At 42.8% G+C, this 23,481-nt stretch overlaps 1 protein-coding gene and 1 long non-coding RNA gene across 2 annotated transcripts in view; one reads left to right on the top strand and one right to left on the bottom strand.

Annotated features, from left to right (window-relative positions):
* The window catches only part of LOC115175839 (NADP-dependent malic enzyme-like), a 141,148-nt gene that overhangs the window by 110,183 nt on the left and 7,484 nt on the right, over positions 1–23,481 (top strand). The gene's annotated exons all lie outside the window — the stretch shown is intronic.
* Positions 10,496–22,863, bottom strand: LOC115175862 (uncharacterized). The gene is made up of 2 exons (XR_003872115.1): positions 22,652–22,863; positions 10,496–10,738 (listed from the first exon to the last, which is right to left on the bottom strand). It is a non-coding gene; the product is annotated as an uncharacterized LOC115175862 (long non-coding RNA).

Raw genomic sequence — 23,481 nt, 5'->3', positions numbered from 1 at the left:
ATGAAAGTGTCAAAAAGAGGTCTGTATTGTGCTGGTGACGTCCCCCAGATGGCTTTAGCAGTGCTAGGAAAGTATCACATTGATTGAGGCCTCAACTGTGCACTCCACCCCTAGTCCATCCGCCAATGAGTAGCCGATATCAGTGAAAAGTGTGTGTGTAATAAACATCATGAAGCAACACTTGCTGTCTACAAAAAATTATATTACTCAACACAATTGCCTGTAACACACATCATATCCCTATCTATGTTTGACTCAAAACAGCATTCATTTTGGTCTGACACACAAACAACACGCACACACAAACCTTTGACTGCAAGAAATGCATTTTGATTTATAAGAGGAATTAAGAAATAAGTATAGAAAAGAGTAAACAAACTAAATGCAACATAATCGTAGAGGTCACTGGTCACCATTGGCCTCTGTATAAACAAGCATATACAATATATACAGTACCAGTCAAAGTTTGGACACACCTACTCAGTCAAAGGTTTTTCTTTGTTTTTACTATTTTCTACATTGTAAAATAATAGTGAAGACATCAAAACTATGAAATAACACATATGGAATCATGTAGTAACTAAACAGAAAGTTAAACAAATCAAAATATATTTTATATTTGAGATTTAAAGTAGCCACCCTTTACCTTGATGACAGCTTTGAATGAGTAGGTGTTTCCAAACGTTTGGCTGGTACTGTATGTACAGTGCATTTGGAAAGTATTTAGATTCCACATTTTGTTACGTTACAGCCTTATTCTGAAATGGATTAAATAAAAACATTTCCTCGTTTATCTACACACAATACCCCATAATGAGAGAGAAAACAGGTTTTTAGAAATGTTTGCAAATGTATTACAAATAAAAACCGATACCTTATTTACATAAGTATTCAGACCCTTTACTATGAGATTATAAATTGAGCTCAGGTGCATCCTGTTTCCATTGATCATCCTTGATGTTTCTACAACTTTATTGGAGTCCACCTGTGTTAAATTCATTTGATTGAACATGATTTAGAAAGGCACACACCTGTGTGTGTATATAAGGTCCCACAGGTGACAGTGCATGTCAGAGCAAAAACAAAGCCATGAGGTCGAAGGAATCGTCCATAGAGCTCCGAGAGAGGATTGTGTCGAGGCACAGATCTGGGGAAGGGTACCAAAACATTTCTGCAGCATTGAAGATCCCCAAGAACACAGTGACCTCCATTCTTAAATGGAAGAAGGCACCTAATGGACTCTCAGACCATGATAAACAAGATTCTTTGGTCTGATGAAACCAAAATGTAACTATTTGGCCTGAATGCCTAGTGTCACGTCTGTAGGAAACCTGGCACCATCCCTATGGTGAAGCATGGTGGTGGCAGCATCATGCTGTGGGGATGTTTTTCAGCGGCAGGGACTGGGAGACTAGTCCGAATCGAGGGAAAGATGAATGGAGCAAAGTACAGCGAAATCCTTGATGAAAACCTGCTCCAGTGCGCTCACCTCAGACTGGGGTGAAGGTTAATCTTCCAACAGGACAATAAACCTAAGTACACATGTATATGTAAATATTTGTATTTCCGCTATACCGTTGTTTCTCTAGCACAGATTTGTTAGAAGCGTGCTTGCACCATTACTACAGTAAAAACTGATCTTACCCATATTACCACCGCAATTTATTTTTCTTTGGGGGCCCGCATTTTACATTAATTAACCATGTCGCAGACCATTCTAAAACTATTCACAGGCCGCTAACCATTTGTTTTACACCTTGTTCAGTCACGTTTGATACCTATATAGCTAGCTAGCTAACAACCGGGTAACTTTACCAGTATATCCAAACATTTGGGGGCACAGAAAGAAAAAGGAAAAGGGATAGCTTCTTCAGTAGATGACCATAACAATGAATGAATGACAGGTATTTGTATCAACATTTTAGCTATTTATAATAAACAAATGTATTTACTGGGTTACATATTAGTTTCTAGGGCACAACATGTGCTTCAGAAATAGCTAGAATTCATATAGACTACATCTCAATCGATTTTAATACAAAGCTTTTTTTTCTGGTGCTCCTAGATTTTATGTTCTGCTCCTAACTTTTTAAAGTTGTGAGCACCAGTGCTACCAATTATTTTTTTATTTAGTTAGAGCCCTGGATGAGACACCATTCTTCGATGAGAAATTCCTTAATTTTGTGTTTTTTAATGGTGGTGGAAAACGCTGTCTCAGGCGGCGCTATAGAATCTCCAATAAGTGTTCAATTGGGTTGAGATCTGGTGACTGAGACACACACACACTTTAAACCCCTATGCTCCTTTGAGACCCTTATTTCAAAGTCAATGAGATCTCTTCTTCTAGACGTGGTAGCCAAAATAATGGACAACTGGGCATTTTTAATACATTACCCTAAATATGATGTGTTGTTAATTGCTTAATTAACTCAGGAGCCACGCTTGTGTGGAAGCACCTGCTTTCAATATACTTTGTATCCCTCATTTGGTCAAGTGTTTCCTTTATTTTAGCAGTTACCTGTAGGTCTATGGCAGGTGTCCAGTCATGTGTTACCTTGTTCTTACCTTTGTGGTGTGATGTCCTATAGACCTACTGGGCTGGAGAGGCCTTGGCCACTGTCTGTGTTTCCCTACAGAGAAGATGTAGAAATCTGATAGGATGATAATGAGACATAGACATCAGAATTGATACTTAAGACTATGAGCTTAACACTATACAATTGCAGGTATCCAAACAAAAACAAAAAGTGCAAGTACTGCAAATCTCAATGAGCAAAGCCAGTAATACAACCAAGGAGTGAATTTGGCACTGATGGAGATGGCCGCCGTTTTACGATCCGTAACCTATTGTGCATGTTTCATGTTTTTTGTAACTTATTTTGTACATAATATTTCTGCCATTGTGTCTAATGACCGAAAATAGCTTTTTGATATCAGAGCAGCGATTACTCACCCCGTACTGGAGGAATTCTTCTTCTTCAACGAGTCGGATGGGAAGGATTTACTCCAGACACCCGACGAGGCCCTCATCCCCATCATTTCCAAGAGGAAAAACGGTGGCATCGTGGACGTGCCTTGTAAGGATCCGTCGCTGAGAGGGTAATCTTCCTTTACCATCGGTTCTATTAGCCAACTTACAATCAATCGATAATAAAATAGACGAACTACGGGCACATATATCCTACCAACGGGACATTAAAAACGGTAATATTTCATGTTTCACCGAGTCGTGGCTGAACGACGACATGACTAACATACAGCTGGCGGGTTTTAAGCTTTTTCAGCAGGATAGAATAGCGGCCTCTGGTAAGACAAGGGGCGGCGGCCTATGCATATTTGTAAACAACAGCTGGTGCATGAAATCGAAGGAAGTCTCGAGGTTTTGCTCGCCTGAGGTAGAGTATCTCATGATAAACTATAGACCACACTATTTACCAAGAGAGTTTACATCTATATTTTTCGTAGCTGTCTATATAGCACCGCAGACCGATGCTGGCACTAAGACCGCACTTAATGAGCTGTATACGGCCATAAGCAAGCAAGAATACGCTCATCCAGAGGCGACGCTCCTAGTGGCCGGGGACTTTAATGCAGGTAAACTTAAATCAGTTTTACATTATTTCTATCAGCATGTTAAATGTGCAACCAGAGGGGGAAAAAAACTCTAGACCACCTTTACTCCACACACAAAGCTCTCCCTCGCCCTCCATTTGGCAAATCTGACCATAATTCTATCCTCCTGATTCCTGCTTACAAGCAAAAACTAAAGCAGGAAGCACCAGTGACTCGGTCAATAAGAAAGTGGTCAGATGAAGCAGATGCTAAGCTACAGGACTGTTTTGCTAGCACAGACTGGAATATGTTCCGGGATTCTTCCGTTGGCATTGAGGAGTACACCACATCAGTCACTGGCTTCATCAATAAGTGCACACAGGTCGTCGTCTCCAGAAGAAAGAGAAGAAGAAGAATATCAGTCCATTCACCATTCTCATGGTCGATCTCCCAATCACACAAGAGGGTATCTTTTTTTTTTACTTAATCTTTTTGCTTTATTTCCACACTCATGCAATCCGGAATATCTTCACTATCACTATAGTCGGTGTTGTCACTTGCTTTCCATGTCTTCTTCGGCTATATTTTTCTCCTCTTTCTCTTCCTTCTGTTTTACATACATTTCATTTCTCTGTCATTTATCACCATCTCTTTTATCACCTCTTCCACATTTTTTTATTTTTTTGTTACCTTTATTTAACCATGTAGGCTAGTTGAGAACAAGTTCTCATTTGCAACTGCGACCTGGCCAAGATAAAGCATAGCAATTCCACACATACAACAACACAGAGTTACACATGGAATAAACAAAACATACAGTCAATAATACAGTAGAACAAAAGAAAACAAAAAAGCTATATACAGTGAGTGCAAATGAGGTAAGTTAAGGCAATAAATAGGCCATGGTGGCGAAGTAATTACAATATAGCAATTAAACACTGGAATGGTAGATGTGCAGAAGATGAATGTGCAAGTAGAGATACTGGGGTGCAAAGGAGCAAAATAAATAAATACAGTATGGGGATGAGGTAGGTAGATAGATGGGCTGTTTACAAATGGGCTATGTACAGGTGCAGTGATCTGTGAGCTGCTCTGACAGCTGGTGCTTAAAGCTAGTGAGGGAGATATGAGTCTCCAGCTTCAGAGATTTTTGCAGTTCGTTCCAGTCATTGGCAGCAGAGAACTGGAAGGAAAGACGACCAAAGGAGGAATTGGCTTTGGGGGTGACCAGTGAGATATACCTGCTGGAGCGCGTGCTGCTTATGGTGACCAGTGAGCTGAGATAAGGCGGAGCTTTACCAAGCAGAGACTTGTAGATAACCTGTAGCCAGTGGGTTTGGCGACGAGTATGAAGCGAGGACCAACCAACGAGAGCGTACAGGTCGCAATGGTGGGTAGTATATTGGGGCTTTGGTGACAAAACGGATGGCACTGTGATAGACTGCATCCAGTTTGTTGAGTAGTGTTGGAGGCTATTTTATAGATGACATCACCGAAGTCGAGGATCGGTAGGATGGTCAGTTTTACAAGGATATGTTTGGCAGCATGAGTGAAGGATGCTTTGTTGCGATAGAGGCAGCCGATTCTAGATTTAATTTTGGATTGGAGATGCTTAACGTGAGTCTGGAAGGAGAGTTCACAGTCTAACCAGACACCTAGGTATTTGTAGTTGTCCACGTATTCTAAGTCAGAGCCGTCCAGAGTAGTGATGCTGGACGGGCGAGCAGGTGCGGGCAGTGATCGATTGAATAGCATGCATTTAGTTTTACTTGCATTGAAGCTCGTCTGGAGGTTAGTTAACCTCTCTGGGCGAGACCCTAGTCAACAGCCAGTGGAATCGCGTGGCGCGAAATACAAATACATCAAAAATGCTATAACTTAAATTTCTCAAACATTTGACTATTTTACACCATTTTAAAGACAAGACTCTCGTTAACCTCTCTTGGGTAGGGGGCAGTATTTTCACGTCCGGATAAAAAACTAGAATATGCATGTAATTGTTTGATTTGGATAGAAAACACCCTAAAGTTTCTAAAACTGTTTGAATGGTGTCTGTGAGTATAACAGAACTCATATGGCAGGCCAAAACCTGAGAAGATTCTATACTGGAAGTGCCCTCTCTGACCATTTCTTGGCCTTCTATAGCCTCTTTATCGAAAACAGAGGATCTCTGCTGTAATGTGACATTTTCTAAGGCTCCCATAGGCTCTCAGAAGGCGCCAGAACGGGGAATGATGACTCTGCAGTCCCTGGCTGAAAAACAGTAGCGCATTTGGAAAGTGGTCGATCTGAGAACAATGAGACGGGCGTGCGCGTGCACGTGAAGACACAATTTTCTTCTTTCAGTCTTTGAACGAAAACAACGTCTCCCGGTTGGAATATTATCGCTATTTTATGAGAAAAACCGCATAAAAATAGATTTTAAACAGCGTTTGACATGCTTCGAAGTACGGTAATGGAATATTTAGATTTTTTTTGTCACGACATGCGTCCGCGCGTCACCGTTCGGATAGGGACCTGAACCAGCTTTTTATCAAAAAACAGCTTTTTATATTAGCATGTGATGTTCAGAACTAGCATACCCACCGATAACTTCCGGTGAATTTACTAAATTACTCATGATAAACGTTGACAAAATACAGAACAATTATTTTAAGAATTATAGATACAGAACTCCTTTATGCAAACGCTATGTCAGATTTTAAAATAGCTTTTCGGCGAAAGCACATTTTGCAATATTCTTGAGTACATAGCTCGGCCATCACAGGCTAGCTAATTTGACACCCACCAAGTTTGGGGCTCACTAAACTCAGAATTACTATTAGAAAAATTGGATTACCTTTGCTGTTCTTCGTCAGAATGCACTCCCAGGACTTCTACTTCAACAACAAATGTTGTTTTGGTTCCAAATAATCCATAGTTATATCCAAATACCTCCGTTTTGTTCCTGCGTTCAGGTCACTATCCAAAGGGTAATGCGCGAGCGCATTTCGTGACAAAAAAATTAAAAATATTCCATTACTGTACTTAGAAGCATGTCAAACGCTGTTTAAAATCAATTTTTATGCAATTTTTCTCATAAAATAGCGATAATATTCCAACCGGGCAACGTTGTATTCATTCAAAGGCTGAAAGAAAAAATGGAGAAGTCTCATGAACGCGCATCTCAGTCTCACTGTCCCCAGGCTGACCACTTACAAACTCTGCTGCTGTATTTTTCCCAGAGACAGCAGACACCCCATTCCACTTTCTGGCAGCTTTAGAGAGCCAATGGAAGCCTTAGAAAGTGTCACGTTACAGCAGAGATGCTGTATTTTCAATAGAGATGCAACAGAAGGACAACAAATTGTCAGACAGGGCACTTCCTGTATGGAATCTTCTCAGGTTTTGGCCTGCCATATGAGTTCTGTTATACTCAGACACCATTCAAACAGTTTTAGAAACTCTAGAGTGTTTTCTATCTGAATCTACTAATTATATGCATATTCTAGTTTCTGGGCAAGAGTAGTAACCAGTTTAAATCGGGTACGTTTTTTATCCGACCGTGAAAATACTGCCCCCTAGCCCAGACAGGTTAACACAGTGTCCAAGGGGCCAGAAGTATATAGAATGGTGTCGTCTGCGTAGAGGTGGATAAGAGAATCACCAGCAGCAAGAGCAACATCATTGATGTATACAGAGAAAAGAGTCGGCCCAAGAATTGAACCCTGTGGCACACCCATAGACTGCCAGAGGTCCGGACAACAGGCCCTCCGATTTGACACACTGAACTCTATCAGAGAAGTAGTTGGTAAACCAGGCGAGGCAATCATTTGAGAAACCAAGGCTGTCGAGTCTGCCAATAAGAATGTGGTGATTGACAGAGTCGAACACCTTGGCCAGGTCGATGAATACGGCTGCACAGTAATGTCTCTTATCGATGGTGGTTATGTTGTTTAGGACCTTGAGCGTGGCTAAGGTGCACCTATGACCAGCTCTAAAACCAAATAGCATAGCGGAGAAGTTAAGGTGGGATTCGAAATGGTCGGTAAACTGTTAACTTGGCTTTCAAAGACCTTAAAAAGACAGGGTAGGATCGATATAGGTCTGTAGCAGTTTGGGTCTAGAGTGTCACCCCCTTTGAAGAGTGGGATGACCGCGGCAGCTTTCCAATCTTTGGGAATCGCAGACGATACGAAAGAGCGGTTAAACAGGCAGATAATTTTAGAAAGAGAGGGCCCAGATTGTCTATCCCGGCTGATTTGTATGGGTCCAGATTTTGCAGCTCTTTCAGAACATCAGCTATCTGGATTTGGGTGAAGGAGAAATGGTGGGGGCATTGGCGGGTTGCTGTGGAGGGTGCCGGGCAGTTGACCGCGTTTGGGGTGGCCAGGTGGAATTCATGGCCAGCCATAGAGAAATGCTTATTGAAATTCTCAATTAACTGCCTGTGTATATTGGTTCCTAACTTCCCTGAAAAGTTGAATATCACGGGGGCTATTCGATGCTAATGCAAAATGCCACGGGATGTTTTTGTGCTGGTCAAGGGCAGACAGGTCTGGAGTGAACCAAGGACTATATCTATTACTAGTTTTTTTTTAATTGAGTGGGGCATGCTTATTTAAGATGGTGAGGAAGGCACTTTTAAAGAATAGCCAAGCATCATCTACTGACGGGATGAGGTCAATGTCATTCCAGGATATCCCGGCCAGGTCGATTAGAAAGGCCTGCTCGCAGAAGTGTTTTAGGGAGCGTTTGACAGTGATGAGGGGTGGTCGTTTGGTCGCAGACCCATTACGGATGCAGGCAATGCTGAGATCTTGATTGAAAACAGCAGAGGTGTATTTGGAGGGTGAGTTAGTTAGGATGACATCTATGAGGGTGTCCGTGTTTATGGATTTGGGGTTGTACCTGGTAGGTTCATTGATAATTTGTGTGAGATTGAGGGCCTCAAACTTAGATTGTAGGATTGCCAGGGTGTTAAGCATGTCCCAGTTTAGGTAACATTGTAGCACGAGCTCAGAAGATAGATGGGGGGCAATCAATTCACATATGGTATTGAGGGCACAGCTGGGTTCAGAGGAAGGTCTATAGCAAGCGGCAACGGTGAGAGACTTGTTTCTGGAAAGGTTCAATTTTTAGAAGTAGAAGCTCGAATTGTTTTGGTACAAACTTGGATAGTAATACAGAACTCTGCAGACTATCTTTGCAGTAGATTGCAACACCGCCCCCTGTGGCAGTTCTATCTTGGCAGAAAATGTTTTAGTTAGGGATGGAGATTTCAGGGTTTTTGGTGGTTTTCCTAAGCCAGTATTCAGATACGGCTAAGACATCTGGGTTGGCAGAGTGTGCTAAAGTAAATCAAACTTAGGGAGTAGGCTTCTAATGTTAACATGCATGAAACCAAGTCTTTTATGGTTACAGAAGTCAACAAATGAGAGCACCTGGGGAGTGGGATTAGAGCTTGGCACTGCAGGACCTGGATTAACCTCCACATCACCAGAGGAACAGAGGAGAAGTAGGATAAGGGTACGGCTAAAGGCTATATGAACTGGCCGTCTAGCACGTTCGGAACAGAGAGTAAAAGGAGCAGGTTTCTGGGCACGATAGCATAGATTCAAGGCATAGTGTACAGACAAAGGTAAGGTAGTATGTGAGTACATTGGAGGTAAAACCTAGGCATTCAGTAATGATGAGAGAGATATAGTCTCTAGAGATGTTTAAACCAGGTGATGTCATCGCATATGTAGAAGGTGGAACAACAGGGTTGGTTAAGGCATATTGAGCAGGGCTAGAGGCTCTACAGTGAAATAAGACAGTAATCACTAACCAGGACAGTAATGGACGAGGCATATTGATATTAGAGAGAGGCATGCATAGCCAAGTGAACATATGGGTCCAGTGAGTGGTTGGGCTGACTGGGGACATGGCGATTCAGACAGTTAGCAGGCCGATGCTAACAGTTAGTAGGCCGGGGGCTAAACAAGCTCGCAGTTAGCAGACCGGGGCTGGCAAGCTAGCAGTTAGCAGACCGGGTTAGCAAGCAAGCAGTTGGCAGACCGGGGCTAGCAGTTAGCAGACCGGGGCAGGCAAGCTAGCAGTTAGCAGACCGGGGCAAGCAAGCTAGCAGTTAACTGGCCGGTGCTAGCAAGTTAGCCTTTGGGGGATGTCGCGATGGGGGTAAGTCTGTTTTTGCCTCTTCGTGCGGTGACGTCGATAGACCTGTCGTGGAATTAGTAGGGTTCCAAGTAGCTCTAGGTAGCTAGTAGGCCGCGGTTAGCAGAATGGGCCTTCAGCGGACGTCGCGCCTGAGGGGCCTGTTGGAATCCTTGGGCAGATTATGTCGGTATTCCAGTCGTAGAGGATCGGCGGGGGTCGTACCGGCAGTAGAAGGGGTACTGTAGCCCGGGAGTGGGCTTCGGTGGTAGCACCGGAGCCCTGGCGGGCTAGCTTCAGGATAATTGATGCCTGCTCCGTGATGGAAACGCTAGCCAGGAGTAGTCACCCGGGATTTCGGTTAGCTTGTTGCAAAGATCCAGATGATAATGTTCAGAGTTTGCGGTAGGAATCCGGGATATGGGAAAAATAATAAAAAATAGGTCCGTTATGCTCTGGTTTGAGTCACGTTGTTCGAACTGGCGAGAGCTTTCCGAGCTAAAGGTTAGCTGAAGACCGCTAGCAATTGTTTGCTGACTGATAGCTGGTAGGTAGTTAGCTGGCTAGCTTCAGTTGAGGGATTCCAGATCCGAAGTAAATAGAAATACTTTAGACAAAAAAAAACAGATCCACGCCACATTGGGTGAGGCGGGTTGCAGGAGAGTATTTAGAAGTTGAAGTTTAGGAAAATACTTTAAAAAGATATGCGAAGAAAAAACATCTGAGTGCAACGCCATCTTGGATTCAATTCTCTCCTCCTCTATAATTTCTCTTTCACTCCCTTTGTACTCCTCTGCTCTCTTTTCTCTTTTCATCCATTCTCTTTCTCTCCTGATGAACCAGTCTTATTGTTGTTTTCTGTGTCTCTTCTTGCTCTCTTTTCGGCTGCTTCCCAGTTCTTTGTACCATTATCCTCTCGAGGTACATGTCTTCCTTCCTCTTTTAACTTTTCAAGTTTCTCTCCTGCTTCTCTAGCAGGCCCATCTCCTCACTGAAACACCAGTCGTCGTCCTCCATAGCAAATGTCCTCTTTTTCATTCTTGTATGTTCTCTAAGGGAGAGACGGAGAGGTTTTGAGTGTAAGCAAACTTCTGTGTTGCTACCAAAGGAGTGCAAATTCTATAACAATGTGACAAAACACACATAGGCATACAGCCTAAACATAAGACAAAGGAAAAATCACAAAATTCTAACAATTGCATTTGATTCTAACCCATATAATGAATAGGAAGATTAAAAAAAGAGTAGTAGACATAATCAAATATCCAGCTACATGAAGCATATTATAGGAAACATCCAAAGATATCTCTCACCTAGCCTCTTTAATGTCCTTTCACTAACGCTTCACTTAAAGCTGAGATATGTAACTTTTTGGATGACCCAACCAAATTCACATACTAGTGTTAGATCTGTCATTCTCATTGAAAACAAGTCTGAGAAGAGGTAGTAGATCTGTTCTTGTTATTTTTATGCTTCCCATTCTTAAGTTTTGTTTTTGCTCTTTTACTTTGGATTTTGTACATCATCTTCAAAGAGCTGAAAATACAACATTTTGGTTATGGCAAATAGATGTCACAGCGGTTTAGATGGTACAATGATTCTCTACACTAAACTTGTTTGTTTTGTCACATAAACTGAAACTATTCGAATTTTAGCAACTAGGAAATGGCAGAGTGATTTCTGCATAGAGCATCTTTAACACACTCCAACCTTCTAGAATAACACCTTCTAGAATATCACCTATTACAGTTTTTTTTTATCGCTTTAGTACTATTTTCACAAGTATGTGGTACATTTTCACAACTCTTAGTACACAACTACAAACTGGTCACACTTGTAATGAAATATTATATTTTCATTGTAGTTGTTTTAACCACCATTTAATCCAAGAGCAAACAATGCAAGTTTCAAATCGCCCTTAGAAGTGCTGAAAGTAATTTACTACAGTACTGTAAATTACAGTAGATTACACTGTTTTCACATTAGGCATTACATTTACATTACCCAACAACATTTTTCCATAATATCTATCCAATGTGTGATCAAAGAAGACATCTTCTACAATCATTCATGCAACTACAAAAAAATCTGATATAATTGCAACATAGGTGTACTGTCTGTAATAAAATGTAATGAAACAAATGATATGAATGAAAATATAACATAACATTCAGCACGCATTCATTTGCATCAAGCCTGTCTTGAGCATTTGGCCCTAACTTCTCATCCACATCAGTGAATATCCTCATTGTTCATGGACTGTGGGGAAAACCTTTTGGCCTGGCGAATCCAAGCTTGACATTGGTCTACATTGACTTTATTTCATGCCTCATCCATGGCCAGAAGGTGGGTGGCACAATCATGGGGATGGCGATCGTACACCTTCCACCTCCATGTTGAAAATAATTCCTCAATATGTTTGAGGAAAAGAGAGTATGGGGGCAGGTATAGGGTCATGAATCTGGGATGGGCCCAAAACCGTGCCTGAACCACCTCTGCATGGTGGAACCTGACATTGTCCCACACATTGCCATAGGTGACCCCTTCACCTTGACAGGCCTGCTCAATTTCATTGAGAAACACAATGAAGTGTGCAGCGTTGTTGGATCCAAGTAATGACCTATATCCTACAACACTATCTTCAGAGATGGCTGCGCACATGGAGATGTTTCCCCCATGTTGTCCAAGCACTTTGACGGTCGCCAGTTGGCCAATGAGGCCAAGTCGAAGACCGCTTCATCAACAAAGAAATATACTTGTGATGGTTCACAGCAGCATCAAGCACCATCCCACTCTAAAAATATGATATTGTGAAGTAGCATGTGCATCATAGTAACAGTAATTCAGTATATAGTGCTGTACCTGAACATACTCGGCCTGCAGTTGTTTCACCAGGCCAGGTTTCTCTCAAAAGACTCCAGGTAAATGTGTTTCATAGATACATAGATTCATAGATGTGGGGCGGCAGGTAACCTAGTGGTTAAAGCGTTGGGCCAGTAACCGAAAGGTTTCTAGATCGAATCCCCGGGTTGATAAGGTAAGAATCTGTCGTTCTGCCCCTGAACAGGGCAGTTAACCCACTGTTCCTAGGCTGTCATTGTAAATAAGAATTTGTTCTTAACTGACTTGCCTAGTTAAATAAATAAAAATGCCTGGCAGGCGATTGTTGGTAGGCTGATGGATGCCACATTGGCAAAGGTGTCACTGTTCTCCTCAAGTGATTAACCATTAAGCGCAGTTGGTCAAAAATTATTTAAACCAATGAGAAGAGAATCATATGAAAAGTATTTTGAACATTTCATTGTGAAAGGCAAAATTACTTTATACGAAAGGTATTTCTACATGAAACACTGATTAGGTTTGGTGAAAAAGTTACTGTGTGATTTTGTGTGTTGTACTTAGTCAGTTGAAAATGTGCTTAAAGTTTTTGATCTTTTTGAGTTTTGCACTAAGAGTTGTGAAATTTTACCAGGTACTTGTGAAAATAGTACCAAAGCAATAAAAAAAACGGTATACCATCACGTCTCATGACATCAGGCTTTGTAGCTCTAAAGATCAATTTCTATGGTAGCGTTAACCAACCATTAGTCACTATCACAATTGAGATAAACAATGTCAGAAATACAGTATCAAGCACAGATAATGTGGCAACAGCACGTCTTTCCTTCATTCTCCACATGTAACTTTATGCAAGTACTATATCTGAATCCCAAATTAAAATGTATCACCCAATACGTACTTCGGTTAGTTACATTCTTGTCATGATCTCTTCTAATAGGGACATCAATGTAATCTCATATGATTCAGAGTTACGTCAACCTTCCATGTCAACGCTGTTGTGATATCACCGTTTTATGCTAGTAACGCCACACTGTGTTTTACTTAACCTCGCATCGCTTAGCGATAATAACCATGCCAACCCTTGATGATGTCACCGAGTCAAGGAAGTTATACACTTGAATTAATTATAGCCAATCTGCAGAAATACCACTGTACCCTTTAATCAATAATTAAATTCAACCCTTACATTTGTGTGGCTCATATCTTTTAGGATCGCTCTTGCTATAGGCTACAGATGCAAATCAGATTAAACAGTCTGTGATCAACCACTTATCAAATGTTCTCTTGATCTTACATATGTCATCTAAAGTTGATAATGCTTGACAGTTCACTAGATGTGTTGGAGTTATTTACACAACGTAAGCTTAAATCAATAATATTAGAACATTTACACATAGAAAATATATATATAAAAAAAAAGGACTTCAATATAGGCCTACATTTATAGAAAATTATATAATATTTGGCTAAAAACATGTTAGTATTCTCTGTCATCTGTGGGCAATTTGAGAAGGAGTTGACTACTTGTCTAAGCTGCTTACCAATGCACTTTGTTTGTCCAACTAGGCTACCTTTAGGAACATACAGATGTCTCCCTGAATGTTCTCTCTAGTGTAGTGTGCAGTGTTCAAGAGACTGGCAGTTTGTAGTAAAGTTTAGGTCTACCTTTAGACTTAGAACAACCTAGTTGTGTTGAGATCTATGGTGTCTTCTCCCTAGTACAGTAGCACATAACCAGCAATGTTTTGACTGTGTGTGCGTGCGTGTGTGTATTTGTTTATCTGCTTTACGTTACTGGGTGTGTTTCTTCAACTTTTCCTCGGAACACTGCGTTTTTTGTGTAAGGCTTGATGTGGTACAGTTTAACCAATGCGTAAGCAACCCAGGTTATCCTGGTTGTTGTACGACCATATGAGTTGGCTATTCATCACATACAGATCTGGGACCAGGCTAGATGAACTGTCTTGTGAACACTTCCATAAGCAGGTGCAAGGAGGAAGAATTTTTCAACTATGTCCCTCTCATCCACAGTGATGGAGTTTTTTCCAGTTTTCTCTGCAGCCACTCTGTCTCCTAGGAGTCTGAGTGGACAGTTTAGTTGACAGAGGAGCTGAGGAGTGGAGCTGGAGGGACCGGTAGAGAAAAAACGTATTCTCCCTGCCAAATCAATGTCAGAGCACATGGATTTGGATACATGGATACTGTATTTTATACCATCTATTGCATCTTGCCGATGCCGCTCTGTCTCCCAAGATGGCGTAGCAGTTCAGACGTCCTTTACCCTCCTCTTCTCGTGTCCCGTGTATATATATATTTATATATTTTTCTTCGCATTGTCTTTTTACATTTTTTCTTCTAAAACTCAATCTCAAAGCACTCTACTGCAACCCGCCTCACCAATTAAAAAAATAAAGTATTATTTACCTCAAATCCGAATTCCACAACAGAAGCTAGCCAGAGGTTAGCCATTTTCACTGGCTAACGTTGGAGTTCAGCTAGCCACGGTTAGCTGTCCTCAGCTATCCATTAGCTCGAAAAGCTATCGGCAGTTTTTGTACAGCGCGACTCAGACCAGAGCACACCGGACCTATTCTCTCTCCTTTCCCCGATTTCTACCGCAGGCTCTGGACATTTACACCTGGATCTTGCAGCTAACTAGCTGCTACCTGAGTGACTATTGGCAACGTCGGCCCCGGAATTAACACACATTATCCCGGAGCTAGCCAGCTGAAGAGTTCCGTCAGCCACTCGTGGGCTTTTCCTGAGCTAGCCAGCTGAAGTGTCTCCTGGGCTACAATCACCTATCCTGACCCGCTTTACTGCCGATGCGGAGCCCCATCGGGCCTTCACGACTGGATGACCGACGTTATCTGCCCGAGGGAGTTATCCAACTGGCCCCTCCGTCGCGACGTAACCTGATCGCCCATCTGAGGCCCACTAATCGTTAGCTGTCTTATCGGCTGCGATCTGAATAGGTTTATCGGACACTTTTCTTGGGCCACTATAACTAACTATTTTGCCAACTTGGACTGGTCCCCCCTTCCACACGGAACCCCACTAACCCACAGACGGAAACGCACGAGGTGGCTAAAAACAGACCTCCCTCCATCTTCCACCAGCTTGCTACCTATGGCCCGGCTAGCTGTCTGAATCTCACTGGACCCTTTTGATCACTCGGCTAGCATGCCTCTACTCAATGTCAATATGCAATGTCCATTGCTGTTCTGGTTAGTGTTTATTGGCTTATTTCACTGTAGAGCCTCTAGACCTGCTCATTATACCTTATCCAACCTCTCAGGTCCTTCACCCACACATGCTATGACATCTTCTGGTTTCAAAGATGTTTCTAGAGACAATATCTCTCTCATCATCACTAAATGCCTAGGTTTACCGCCTCTGTATTCACATCCCACCATACCTTTGTCTGTACATTATACCTTGAAGCTATTTTATCGCCTCCAGAAACCTGCTCCTTTTTCTCTCTATTCTGGACGTCACAGACGACCAATTCTTATAGCTTTTAGCCGTACCCTTGTACTCATTCTTCTCTGCTCCTCTGGGGATGTAGAGGTGAATCCAGGCCCTGCAGTGCCTGGCTCCACTCCTACTCCCCAGGCGCTCTCTTTTGATGACTTCTGTAACCGTAATAGCCTTGGTTTCATGCATGTTAACATTAGAAGCCTCCTCCCTAAGTTTGTTTTATTCACTGCTTTAGCACACTCTGCCAACCCGGATGTCCTAGCTGTGTCTGAATCTTGGCTTAGGAAGTCCACCAAAAACTCTGAAAACTTCATCCCTAACTACAACGTTTTCAGACAAGATAGAACGACCAAAGGGGGCGGTGTTGCAATCTACTGCAGAGATAGCCTGCAGAGCTCTGTCCTGCTATCCAGGTCTGTACCCAAACAATTTGAACTTCTACTTTTAAAAATCCACCTCTCCAAAAACAAGTCTCTCACCGTCGCCGCCTGCTATAGACCCCCTCGGCTCCTAGCTGTGCTCTGGACACCATATGTGAACTGATTGCCCCCCATCTATCTTCAGAGCTCGTGCTACTAGGTGACCTAAACTGGGACATGCTTAACACCCCAGCCATCCTGCAATCCAAGCTTGATGCCCTCAATCTCACACAAATTATCAATGAACCCACCAGGTACAACCCCAAAGCTGCAAACACTGGCACCCTTATAGATATCATCCTAACCAACGTGCCCTCTAAATACACCTCTGCTGTATTCAACCAAGATCTCAGCGATCACTGCCTCATTGCCTGCACCCGTAATGGTTCAGAGGTCAAACGACCTCCACTCATCACTGTCAAACGCTCCCTGAAACATTTCAACGAGCAAGCCTTTTTAATCGACCTTGCCCTGGTATCCTGGAAAGATATTGACCTCATCCCGTCAGTAGAGGATGCCTGGTTATTTTTTTTAAATGCCTTCCTCACCATCTTAAATAAGCATGCCCCTTTCAAGAAATTTTGAACCAGGAACAGATATAGCCCTTGGTTCTCCCCAGACCTGACTGCCCTTAACCAACACAAAAATATCCTGTGGCGTTCTGCATTAGCATCGAACTGCCCCCGCAATATGCAACTTTTCAGAGAAGTTAGAAACCAATATACACAGGCAGTTAGAACCGCCAAGGCTAGCTTTTTCAAACATAAATTTGCTTCCTGCAACTCAAACTCAACTCAAAAAGTTCTGGGACACTGTAAAGTCCATGGAGAATAAGAACACCTCCTCCCAACTGCCCACTGCACTGAGGATAGGAAACTCTGTCACCACCGATAAGCCCACTATAATTGAGAATTTCAATAAGCATTTTTCTACGGCTGGCCATGCTTTCCACCTAACTACCCCTACTGCATTCAACAGCACTGCACCCCCCACAGCTACTCGCCCAAGCCTCCCCCATTTCTCCTTCTCCCAAATCCATTCAGCTGATGTTCTGAAAGAGCTGCAAAATCTGGACCCCTACAAATCAGCTGGGCTTGACAATCTGGACCCTTTCTCTCTAAAATGATCTGCCGAAATTATTGCAACCCCTATTACTAGCCTGTTCAAACTCTCTTTTGTGTCGTCTGAGATTCCCATAGATTGGAAAGCAGCTGCTGTCATCCCCCTCTTCAAAGGAGGTGACACTCTTGACCCAAATTGCTACAGACCTATATCCATCCTACCCTGCCTTTCTAAGGTCTTCGAAAGCCAAGTCAACAAACAGATTACCGATCATTTCGAATCCCACCGCACCCTCTCCGCTATGCAATCTGGTTTCAGAGCTGGTCATGGGTGCACCTCAGCCACGCTCAAGGTCCTAAACGACATCGTAACCGCCATCGATAAGAAACAATACTGTGCTGCCGTATTCATTGACCTGGCCAAAGCTTTTGACTCTGTTAATCACCACACCCTCATCGGCAGACCTCAGTAGCCTTGGTTTCTCAAATGATTGCGTCGCCTGGTTCACCAACTACTTCTCTGATAGAGTTCAGTGTGTCAAATCGGAGGGCCTGCTGTCCGGACCTCTGGCAGTCTCTATGGGGGTACCAGAGCGTTCAATTCTAGGGTCAACTCTTTTCTCTGTATACATCAATGATGTCGCTCTTGCTGCTGGTGAATCTCTGATCCACCTCTACGCAGACGACACCATTCTGTATACTTCTGGCCCTTCTTTGGACACTGTGTTAACAACCCTCCAGACGAGCTTCAATGCCATACAACTCTCCTTCCGTGGTCTCCAACTGCTCCTAAATACAAGTAAAACTAAATGCATGCTCTTCAACCGATCGCTGCCTGCACCTGCCCGCCTGCCCAGCATCACTTCTCTGGACGGTTCTGACTTAGAATTTGTGGACAACTACAAATACCTAGGTGTCTGGTTAGACTGTAAACTCTCCTTCCAGACTCACATCAATCATCTCCAATCCAAAGTTAAATCTAGAATTGGCTTCCTATTTCGCAACAAAGCATCCTTCACTCATGCTGCCAAACATACCCTCGTAAAACTGACCATCCTACCAATCCTCGACTTCGGCGATGTCATTTACAAAATAGCCTCCAATACCCTACTCAACAAGCTGGATGCAGTCTATCACAGTGCCATCCGTTTTGTCACCAAAGCCCCATATACTACCCACCACTGCGACCTGTACGCTCTCGTTGGCTGGCCTTCGCTTCATAATCGTCGCCAAACACATTGGCTCCAGGTCATCTACAAGACCCTTCTAGGTAAAGTCCCCCCTTATCTCCGCTCACTGGTCATCATAGCAGCACCCACCTGTAGCACGCGCTCCAGCAGGTATATCTCTCTGGTCACCCCTAAAGCCAACTCCTCCTTTGGTCGTCTCTCCTTCCAGTTCTCTGCTGCCAATGACTGGAACGAACTACAAAAATCTCTGAAACTGGAAACACTTATCTCCCTCACTAGCTTTAAGCACCAGCTATCAGAACAGCTCCCAGATCACTGCACCTGTACATAGCCCATCTATAATTTAGCCCAAACTACTACCTCTTCCCCTACTGTATTTATTTATTTTATTTATTATTTTGCTCCTTTGCACCATATTATTTATATTTTAACTTTGAACTTTCTTCAAATTATAATTCTACTATTCCAGTGTTTTACTTGCTATACTTTATTTACTTTGCCACCATGGCCTTTTTTTGCCTTTACCTCCCTTTACCTCCCTTATCCCTTATCTCACATCATTTGCTCACATTGTATATAGTCTTATTTTTGTCTACTGTATCATTGATTGTATGTTGTTTTACTCCATGTGTAACTCTGTGTTTTTGTATGTTGTCGAACTGCTTTGCTTTATCTTGGCCAGGTCGCAATTGTAAATGAGAACTTGTTCTCAACTTGCCTACCTGGTTAAATAAAGGTGAAATAAAAAAATAAAAATAAATAAAATTGCTCATCCATATATTTATATGTACACTACCGGTCAAAAGCTTTAGAACACCTACTCATTCAAGGGTTTTTCTTAATTTTTCCTATTTTCTACATTGTAGAATAATAGTGAAGACATCAAACTATGAAATAACACATATGGAATCATGTAGCAAACCAAAAAAAGTGTTAAACAAATCAAAATATATTTTATATTTGAGATTCTTCAAATAGCCACCATTTGCATTGATGACAGCTTTGCACACTCTTGGCATTCTCTCAACTAGCTTCATGAGGTAGTCACCTGGAATGCATTTCAATTAACAGGTGTGCCTTGGAGAGTATACAGAAGATAGCCCTATTTGGTAAAAGACCAAGTCCATATTATGGCAAGAACAGCTCAAATAAGCAAAGAGAAATGACAGTCCATCAATACTTTAAAATATGAAGGTCAGTCAATATGGAAAATTTGAAGAACTTTGAAAGTTTCTTCAAGTGCAGTCGCAAAAACCATCAAGCGCAATGATGAAACTGGCTCTCATGAGGGCCACCACAGGAATGGAAGACCCAGAGTTACCTCTGCTGCAGAGGATAAGTTCATTAGAGTTATCAGCCTCAGAAATTGCAGCCCAAATAAATGCTTCACAGAGTTCAAGTAACAGACACATCTCAACATCAACTGTTCAGAGGAGACTGTGAATCAGGCTTTCATGATCGAATTGCTGCAAAGAAACACTACTAGGACACCAATAAGAAGAAGAGACTTGCTTGGGCCAAGAAGCCTGAGCAATGGACATTAGACCGGTGGAAATTTGTCCATTGGTCTGGAGTCCAAATTGGATTTTTGGTTCCAACCACCGTGTCTTTGTGAGACGCGGTGTTGGTGAATGGATGATCTCCGTGTATTTCCCACCGTAAAGCATCGAGGAGGAGGTGTTATGGTGTGGGGGTGCTTTTATGGTGACACTGTGATTTATTTAGAATTCAAGGCACACTTAACCAGCATGGCTACCACAGCTATCGCATCAAATCTGGTTTGGACTTAGTGGGACTATCATTTGTTTTTCAACAGGACAATGGCCCAACACACCTCCAGGCTGTGGAAGGGCTATTTTACTAAGAAGGAGAGTGATGCAGTGCTGCATCTGATGACCTGGCCTCCACAATCCGCCGACCTCAACCCAATTGAGATGGTTTGGGATGAGTCGGACCGCAGAGTGAAAGAAAACCAGCCAACAAGTGCTCAGCATATGTGGGAACTCCTTCAAGACAGTTGGAAAAGCATTCCAGGTGAAGCTGGTTGAGGCAAAGGGTGGCTATTTGAAGAATCTCAAATAAAAAAATAGATTTTGATTTGTTTACACTTTTTTTGGTTACTACAAGATTCCATATGTGTTCATATGTTTCATAGTTTTGATGTCTTCACTATTATTCTACAATGTAGAAAATAGTACAAATAAAGAAAAACCCTTGAATAAGTAGGTGTTCTAAAAGTTTTGACCGGTAGTGTATACTGTATATTCTTATTCCATTCCTTTACATAGATTTGTGTGTATTAGGTAGTTGTGGAGTTGTTAGATATTGCTGCACTGTTGGAACTAGAAGCACAAGCATTTCGATACACTCGCAATAACTGCTAACCATGTGTATGTGACCAATACAATTTGATTTGGATTGTTCCTTTTTTCCATAAGAGCCATCTTCCCCAATATCTCATGGCTATCATCGAGTTATAGGCTGATTTTAGCACTGGGCAGAGGAGGTCTTCTCATCTCTCTCTGTTTCTCTCTCTCTCTTTTGCTCTCTCTCTGTTCTCTCCTCACTGAGAGACTGTGTTCTCTCCACTTCAACCCCACTTAGGAATTTCTACAAGGCATGTTACTCATCTCTGGGTGTGGCGTATTGGTAGTTTCTAGAGGCTTCTCACCTAAAGCAGATCCAGCCTCTTTGTCTTGGGTGTGTTACGGTAGGCTGGGAGGTGCATTGTGGGAGTGAGGGGCCCATTCAGGCGTCAGAGAAAGACAACAGGCTTTAGGGAAGAATGGAAATCATTAGTATAATGGGGGTCAATACATACCAGGGGGTTTTGTTCTGGTCGGAGGTACACCCATCTAGCCCTCTCCCCCATCTCCCTTTTCTCCCCCTCTCCCCCTCTCTGTTGGTATGGCCTGAGGACCAGGGGTTTGACCCTAGCCAAGACTGATTTAAGTCTCTCCCTCCATCGCAAATATTCTCATTTTGGTTTTGATTGATTGATTGTGGACATTCAGTCCTCCTCATTAGACCTCCTATACAGAGCTGTGTAGATCATGTACTATCTATCAGCAGGATAAATCAGTCTGTGCTTCAACTCGAAGCTATCCACTCCCTACTATATGATTTTGTCACATGCAACACGAGAGCTACATGACTGTCGTCTGTCTCAGAGCTACAGAGCCACAACACTCTGCCTCCAAAACCACCTCTTTGAATAGCTGCGAGGGTGCCTGTTTTTCTGGATGAACTGAGGTGACCTCGTGGCGATACACAGTAAAGCACGGTAGGGGGTGGTAGTGCTGCTGTAGTGGTGACAGCATCCTCGCCTCTCTCGCTGTGCGTCGCTCCCGCAGCCCTGAGACAATGAAAAGTTTATGGTGCCTTTTTGGCTGCTTCTCACATCCTCTCCGTAGCCATAGCTGCACTGCTTTAGTACTTTGCTTTTTGTTCTGTGCCTGATAGATAGAAAACACATTTTCTCTCCACGGTCCTGCTGTGCTCATTTTGAGCACTCGTTCAGTCATTCCCTGCGTCAATCGTCACTTACAGAATGCGCTGTATCACAGATGGCTGAGTCTGATGAAATACAGGGTCTGACAGACACAGTGATGGAACCCACCTCTCTGATCTGGTGCTAAAGTTTTATTAGCACTGAAGCCCGACTCTCATCCTTATCCTTCCTCTCCAATTCTCATCCCCCTCTCACTTCTTCCTCCTGCCCTGGAGGCTTAAGCATTTTAGCAGCAGAAGGCCAACTGAGAAACGGCTTTCGTGATTTGTACAATAAGCTGCAAAAATGCTGGGGTGAATCTTTTCCATATGCCGGGTATGAGGGGCTCACCAGAAAGATGGAGAGAGGGAGCGAAAGAGGTAGAGAGAGAAATAATGGAGAGGGACAGAAAGAGAGAGAGGGGAGAGACAACCAAGTTATATTGTAACTAGAAATATCCATAAAGAACAAGTTGAAACTCACATCATCTCTCCCTCTCCTTGCCCTCATGATTGACAGGTCCATACTCTGGGCTGCCGTCGCTCTCTGTTTGCTCGACCTGTCCCCATTTTCCTCCCGCGCCATGCGGCCGAAATGCGAGCCCTGGAGTTTTCATTAGAAGTGCATGTCCCACCCTCTCCCTCCCTCTACCCCTATCGTATCTTTGTGACACTGGGCTTGGCTAATAGAGAGAGCTTATGTTACTCTGTTTTCACAGATTTACAGCACTGCGGAAGAAAGCATGGGCACCAGGAGTCACTTTCTGCTAAGGCTATTTTAGCAACTCATAATACATTTCTTATTTTCTGTTTATTGTGTTTTTGTAGGGTTTTGTATTAGTGGATAATGAGGTCATATGTGTTGGTGAACAGGGTGTCAGGTGGCCTGGGGATTAGCTTGTAAAGTAATTCGGTGATGATTTACTAGGTGGTCCTGCTATTCTTGCCCTTACACAGGGTTTTATAGTGTTTCCGTTCCTTTGTGGTAGCTAGTAGATCTCCCTTCTTGACAGACATTTAACCTGTCTAGTAACCTGGAGGACAGCTGTTTGAGGATTGGTAACTAAGCAGAGGCAAATAGCCTGTCATAGAATCAGTCCTGAACACCAAGTTTCCCACTGTATTTTTGTGGCCTAAGTCCCTGACAAAGTGGATCGCTGGATGGTATAGCCTGCACATTGAAACATGCTTATTTACATTCATAATTAGTCATATGCATTGTATGCATAAACACACCGAGCTCGTACAGCATCCCACTCCACATGTTTCAAATGTAACTCGAGCTCCTCAAAAGTGAATGAGTGCCCTCTCCAG

This window comes from Salmo trutta, chromosome 3 (genome assembly GCF_901001165.1).
Source record: "Salmo trutta chromosome 3, fSalTru1.1, whole genome shotgun sequence".
Lineage (NCBI taxonomy): Eukaryota > Metazoa > Chordata > Actinopteri > Salmoniformes > Salmonidae > Salmo > Salmo trutta.
The sequence above is the reverse complement of the archived record's forward strand: the minus strand, read 5'-3'. Positions and strand labels throughout refer to the sequence as shown.